The 7413-nt window shown below is 40.2% G+C and overlaps 1 long non-coding RNA gene across 2 annotated transcripts; it reads right to left on the bottom strand.

Moving 5' to 3' along the window:
* Positions 1-1868: 1868 nt before the first annotated feature.
* On the bottom strand, positions 1869-6893 carry LOC102083077 (uncharacterized). 2 transcript variants are annotated; one of them, XR_003213584.1, is made up of 5 exons: positions 6577-6893; positions 5673-5927; positions 5176-5333; positions 2802-2964; positions 1869-2586 (listed from the first exon to the last, which is right to left on the bottom strand). It is a non-coding gene; the product is annotated as an uncharacterized LOC102083077 (long non-coding RNA). The 2 variants fall into 2 exon arrangements; XR_269758.4 differs by having other exon boundaries at positions 1869-2964.
* Between the last annotated feature and the right edge of the window lie 520 nt (positions 6894-7413).

The following is a 7413-nucleotide window of genomic DNA, read 5'->3' as shown; positions in this document are numbered from 1 at the left end:
GGTCCTGTAAATGTCTGTGGGAAAACAGCTTTCTGACTTGACCTCTGTAAACACTTTCCTGCTGATCCTATGAGCTTAGTCACTCATTTTGAGTCATGCTGAATACAATGAATAATCTTGGTCATGTCATTATGCTATAATGTTCGTATGTTGCTTATATTCTACAAGACAAGTGGACCAGTCTTCATGAAACTTTGCACAAACACTGCCTGCATGGCATAGATAAATATTTTATACAAATCCCACAATTGTATATATATTTGTTCATTTGGCACTTCAGTATAGCCCCAAATGGAATGTCAGATTAGAATGGTGTGTTACAATATCTCATAGCATCATACTAGAATGATTATACTGTATGTATGTATGTATGTATGTTTGTATGTTCCCTGGAGGTTTGTTGGTGTTTCTAAACAGACGATAAAATCACACATTGGCTAATGAGCAGTCATTAGCTAGTGGGCCTGCAGTTTCACAGTCAGACCCACCCTTCCTTGTCACATTTTTTTTCTCTTTTGCACCGTCTATAGTTACAACCAAGGTATGCAGAAGACCATCTATGAATGCTCAACACACTGAACCTATGTGTCACTCCTGTCAGCTGAGAAGAGAGAACTGAAGCTAAAGTTTGCACAGGCTCACCAAAACTGGACAACAGAGCATCGACAAAAATGTTGCCTAGTCTGATGAGTCTCAAATGCAGAATTTGTTGTAAAGTATGGATACATCAGGACTTGCAGTTCAGACTATGGGGTTTTCTATGGAGCATTATTAGCGACCATTTCCATCCCTTTATAGTTGTTTCCAACAAGAAGACATGCCACGTCACAAAGCTCATCTCAAACTGGTTTCTTGAATGCTGAAACCGAATATGAGCCAAAATCTACACGAATCTTAAATCATAAAGAAGGTCAAAGGGATCCAACGTGGTACTAGTAAGGTGTATGTAGTAATGTGGCCGGTGAGTGCCAGTGCGTGTACAAATTTAAAATAAGTAATTAAATTTTAAATTCTAGATTTAATGTAAAAACTTGATGAGAACACTTGCGACATTCTTCCTACATTAAACGAAACTTTGGTTGAAACATTTGTCCAAACAGTGTTGCAGAAATGTGTGGCACTTTGGTTACTTTGCTTTCTCTCTGCTATCCACTTCATCTCAAAGCATCTCAGTGAGATTTAAGTCTGGAAACTTCCATTATTTGATGCCAACCACCTAGTTCTCTCCTAATGCTTTTGGTCATTATTTTATAGCTATAGGAGGAAATAAATTAACCTGCCATTGTTACTCACCTTCCCTCACCATTCTGAGAATACTACTCCCTGACTTCTTCTCTCAATAATACTTTAAAGGTTCTGGTAACAAGATGTCGCTTTTGCCCAAACATTAGGTTTGTAAGTTGAGGCATCTATATCGATCGTTTGCATTAAATTTCAAAGCTTGTTTCCGTTGCCGTGGGAAACCTGTATATTTCTTTTTTCCCCCTTGGTCTATTACTTACTTTTATGACCTCAACTAAAGATTCTTATATTTTATTGAAGAAATAAAAATGATTGGTGTGTAGTAAAACATTTAGCTGGTTATGCATCCTGTAATTCGATACATACCACTGACTTTTGATTGAAATGCTTAAACATCTATGTATTAAAATAATAAAATGGAATGATTGTGCAGCCATCAGCCGGGATTTTATTAATGAAAGTCAAATTGCGTAGCTTAATATTTCTTCATCTATTTTGTTGTGTACCCAAAGAACCATTAAATAAATGAACTTAAAAACTTCACTTACACAACCTCCATGTACCAAATAAGCTTAAACTGAACGTCATTGGACACTGTTGAATAGTTTTATTGTGTTTGTGCCTTACATTTGATTTATTATATCCTTATTCTACCTTTTCTGTTTTATTTTGATTAGTGCTTAAGTAACTCTTGAGGTCTAGGTATCCATGATTTGGAGTTTCACAGCAACACTCTGCACACAGACAGAAAAATGTTCGTATATTCTGCATGAGGTCACACGCAGAAATGAGGGAGGGCTTATCCTTGAGGACAGGAAGGGAGGACGCCCTTTCATATAATGGCTCAGACAAAGGATAAATGAGTGGAGTGGACCCACTCTGAGGACAGAGAGGACAGGTAAAGGACAGGATATGCAGGGCTGGCTTCAGTTTGGCCCGGCCTACAGGCTCAGCTTAGTCTCTCCCTGCCTCTGCTGCTGTTGCTGCTCTGTTTTGATTAAGTCCCTAACCGGATTTTTCCAATACCAGCAGTCCCAATAAATCCATCTCTATGGGATATTCAACCGGCATTATTCTTGTCTTTCCTCTGGAAACAAGAAATCCAATCTGCAGCCCTCACCATTGTCTTCCCACCAGACAGCTGAGTGAATGAATGCTCCCGGCCAAATCCCCTTTACATTTGCAGATACAGACTCCGTTGCCCACAGATACACTCGGCTCTAATTAGGCAGACCGCTGGACATGTTGCTGGGGGAAATCTCGCGGCTCAGACTTATCATCTAGTGGCAGCTTTACAGATTTACGTCCTTTCATCTAGTTTGCGTGCATGTGTGTAAGCTGGTGCTGAGGGAGAGAAAGGCAGATCCTGTAGTTGTGTTTGACAACTAAGTCAAACTTAATTGTATGCCATAGTTTTAACATACAGCACAAGATAGAACTTAAAGAGATAATGCATCTCAATGCGTGAACGTTTCTGTGTGTGTGTGCATGTTTGTGTGTGTGTGTGTGTCCATGCTGCAATATGTTGCACAGCTTTGCACAGGCAGCCTTGCACTTACACAGTTTACAGTTTGCTTCACATCTACAGAATTTGCTGAGCTTTCCCCTGAGACCTGCGTCATCGGCACAGAGGGTATTTCCTGTAGTTGAAGAGCAGCGTGATTCTCTTCCTGTTCTGTGTGTGAAGAAGCATCAGGGTTGTCCTCCCAGTCCTGATTACTGCTACACTGGGCAAAGTCAAAAGTACATTTTATCTCCACATTGTAGCATCTGAAATCCATTTTCTAATAAGACCAGTTACATGTGAATCTTAGCTTAATTACCCAAAATACTCTAAATACTTGCTGTGGACTTCTCATTCAAGATATGTTCAAAAAGCATATTCATACCTGGTTTTACCCCCCAAATATAACTTTAAATTTGTGCATTCCTTCCCCAAAGTTTAAAATAAAGTCTCTTCGAGACACAAAAGGACAAAACTAGCATGGCAGTTATGCTAAAATGTCAAAGCTGCTGCAGTATAGCTTCTCTGAATTTAAAAAGCAAAGCCAATATGGATTTCGTATTCACTCCCAGTGCATTTGTGGATTATGATTACCACCTGTAGGCCTAAAAGCGCCGGCTCTATAAACAAGAAAGATGCACTGCAGCTAAATTTAAAGGAGAAGTTCAACCTCAAGGAAGTTAAAAAGAAATAGGAAGCACTCTCCCACAACACTGCATGAAAATTGAAATGAACAAATGCATAGTGGACTTAAAAGGAGACGTGTCAGCTTCAGAGCAGAATGCAGCACTAACATGCATGCAAAACAATTTCTGCAAAAGAAAAAAAAAACACAAAACAAAACTTGTTGCTTTGCTTGTTATTCTGAGTTTACATTGATGTGACCCAGTTTCTAAAAAAAGACCCAGGGCATCGTGACTAAAGTTAGCTAAATCTATGAAATGCACAACATTAATGAACTTCAGCGTACGTGAAGCTGCAGGAGTGGGAGACGAGCTGTTACCTGCCGCCTCCCCTGAATCATCTCCTTACCGTTTCTTCTGTGTCCCTAGGGATGCTTTGCAACATGGCCCCTTCCAGCAGCCTCTTTCAAACAACAAAAACATTGTCTTACTTTATTTTATTTTTGTTCCTTTCCTCCATCTCAGTGGAGCTACTACACTGCCTTATTCTGCATATGACCCGGGGGCGATGGGAGGCGGAACACATTGGCTGCGGATGATAATGCTGCTCCACGGAGCAGAAATGTACGAGCAGCAGCTCTCTGGTGGCGGTTTTGCAGCTATTTGGTTTTGTTGTAGTAAAGCAGAGCGCAGCAGAGCAATGCTCACATTGTGGCCTGTTGGTAACGGCTTTGTGTGCTATTATTGCATTAAGCATTAAGCCCACACAAGACACAGGACGAGGCACCAAAATTATATGCATCTGTGCCAAGAAGACCGCAACCAGCTCATCCACTTACTTATCCTCCAGGCTCGCAGCCTAGGAAGCCGATTGTTTTCAAGTCTAACTTGTGTGACGTCCATATCCTGTCACAGCCCTTCAAGAGTCTTTCCCCCCGTTTAGATAAGCATTAACCCGTCTTGTAAAGTTCTGTTACACATTTGGCTTTAATAACATGAAGGATGTTAAGGAGAAAAAGCTGCAGAAAAGAAGAAACACACACACAAATCAAGTGTGGTCTACTAGCTTTTTAAGGTTTGACTATGCAGCACACATTGCACTGGGTCTGTGTGTGTGTATATATTTATCTCATCTGCATCAGAGTAACACATTTACACACATATGTCTGGGATATTGTGTTTTATGAGTTGTACTTTGCAGGTTACATTATCATATTAAGATTTCAAGGCATTCTACAAACACACACACACACACACACAAGACCTAAATCTCCTCTAAGTCAGGGTTGTCAAATTATTCTCCAGGACATTCACCCTACATATACCTTATACAAATTTAATCCCTGAGATTTTGTAAGGGGTCAAAAGGTGCAATTTTAAAAAATATGTCTCAGTTTTTCCACAATATATTGATCTACTGTATTAAAGACATCAGACTTGCGCTGCAAAGCAAATAAAGAAATAAAGGACTTTTTTGAGTACTTAAATAACAGAAATTAACTATAAATTCACAGAAAACAGCTGTGTTTTTTCCACATAAAAGAAAAAACTGAAAATTAAGTTGTCAATACTGCCAGATTGCCTAAACAATTATTTTTTCACTAATAGAGCCGGGATACAATGAAGAAACATTTCTTTCAGGGTAGTGTGCAATTTGTACTGTGAAAACATCTCAATCTGTAAGAGTAAAGATGAAGACATTTGACATCTCACAGTCATGCAGTCAACAATGACTTGGGTGTCAGAGTACTTTCCAAACACACTTGGCATGGTGGTTCTAATCATCTCAGGAGACAACCATCTGACCCAGGTTTTGATGATCCTGCTGACTGTGGACTGCTGAATGTTGAAACGGTCATCCAGATCTTTCTCTTTCAGACCCAGAGACAGGTACACCAACAGGAACAGTTCATCAATCATTGGAACGCATCAGTTCTGATGGACTGGAGCAGGGGAGACAAGTCCTGGTGGCAAAAAACATGTTTTTGAGTGCCTACTTATCAGAAAGCTGTTAAAAAAGAAACAAAAAACATGATGTATGAACCATGCCTACTGGTCAGTGAAGTGGATCAGCGGCCTTGTCAGGAGCTGATATTGCACTAGAAGTGGATGAATGTGTCACAGGGTAAAAGGGTAAAATTCATGGTTACAGCAGCACATAATCTGCTTAATAATAAATAACAACACGTAACATGTAACATCTTCCTTTCATGTTATCAAGGTTAACGTGAGCCCAGAAGCCTGCAACAGTAATCAGCTGTTAAATATTATTATGGGGGATTATATCATGACATAACACATACCTGGTATAGAATCTGATGTCTTCATCCAATGCCGAAAACCTCTCCAACCCAAATGACTGCTTCAATGAGACCTCCTTCAGTCTCTTTCTCAGCTCTTCTATCCACAGCCGCTGAGCCTCTATTATTTCACATGCTGTATCCAAAGCTGCTGGTTCTGGTCTGACATGGTAATCGTGGCGATGAGGAAGCACTTCAATATCCACGTCCCCCTCTACCACTGCATGCACTGTGTTCTCTCCCAGACACTTGCTCAAACTGTAACAGGGTCATAAATTACATATTGTTTTAATTACACCAAATGTGCTCTAAACCCCAAACTGTTCCTGGTATACCTGACTTTTAGGACCTCCAAGCCTGTAGTTATCTTCAATATCAGTTAGAGCCCCTCCTCATCCTTTTCCTAATTTTTGGTGCAACCCTATAAATTTGGCATCTCCCATTTTCTACAATTTCCCTGTGGGAGAGGTTGGTGTCATTTCTTTTCCAACACTAATTATATTATTGTCCACCCTGATATTTCTTATTGTGTGTTTTAGTTAATTATTGTAATCATTATGCCTGTCTTTACTAGACGCTGCGAATATGTGGTACTAATGCTAGCATGAACAGAAAAGTCTTGCTAACTTGGAAGTTGTAGTGGGTCGAGTAACTCTCGTCCCAACTGTTTATATTTGGGTATAGGAACTGGAGCGGGCAAATTATTTATTTGGAGGTCTTTCTCTTTACATTTCGTTGTCAGGTATGTAAAATTTTGTGTTAGTGGGTTGTTGTTGTTTTTTTTAATTGCATCTAAGTTTGTACTTAATGTTTAATGTTAAAATAAATACGGCCGCCTTTTCTACAATTCCCCTGTGGGAGAGGAGCTGGAGCGCCAAGTTATTTACTTGGAAGTCTTTCTTTTTACCATTCAGTCAGACACAATCCAAGAAAACACCGGTAACACTTGGTACAGCTGACGACCCGTCACATCGCCAGACTGCGATCTCCTCCTCCGCCTGCTGCTGCTGTTTTGTCGCCTCCTCTCTGCCGCTCTGCGCTGTGTGTCAGGGTGCTGTGCCCTGCGCTTTGACTTTATAGTGCGCGTGTGATGCCCTACGATCTGAACTGCAGGCATCTCTGTCATGTGAACTTAAAGGGCGAATACACTTCCGGTAATCGTTTCGCTCTTTTATATTGTTGGCTCAGATTACACAGGCACGGACTGTATTTTTTTTCCCCTGCTGATATTGGCTTAATGGTAGTTTTGAGACAGATTTTTGTTGAGCAACTGATGTCTTTTACAGCCTGTTTTAATTAAGAGGAGACAACTACTTCTTCTTTTCTTTTCTATGTTTTGATTATTTTAATGTCTTTTCCCCGCATTTCATTGTTTTGTGAAGTTTTGCATAATTGTGTAGGGTTAGGGTTTTTTTGGATTCGTTTTTTACTGTTATGCAACAATATCTCACTCGGTTCACTATGTTAGATGAGGAAACTGTGGATAATGTCATTCCTGATCAGTTTTCTGCAGGGAATAATGTGACTGTTGGTTTTGGGAGGGGTCATCATATTGCTTCAATGTGTTTTGGGAGGGGTAGGCCTGTAGCGCCTGGTATTAGTGTCAGCACTGCAGTGCATCACCATTAATGCCAGCAGCTAGCGCCACACCAGTTGCTTGTAAACACCTAACACAGGCCCAAGCTGTCACTACTGATACATTAAGTAGCTTGATTACTACTTTCCTAAAGTAAATTGGGGAAAA

Source organism: Oreochromis niloticus, linkage group LG13, assembly GCF_001858045.2.
Source record: "Oreochromis niloticus isolate F11D_XX linkage group LG13, O_niloticus_UMD_NMBU, whole genome shotgun sequence".
Classification (NCBI taxonomy): Eukaryota; Metazoa; Chordata; class Actinopteri; order Cichliformes; family Cichlidae; genus Oreochromis; species Oreochromis niloticus.
Note: the sequence above shows the minus strand (reverse complement) of the source record. Positions and strands in the feature narration are given on the sequence as shown.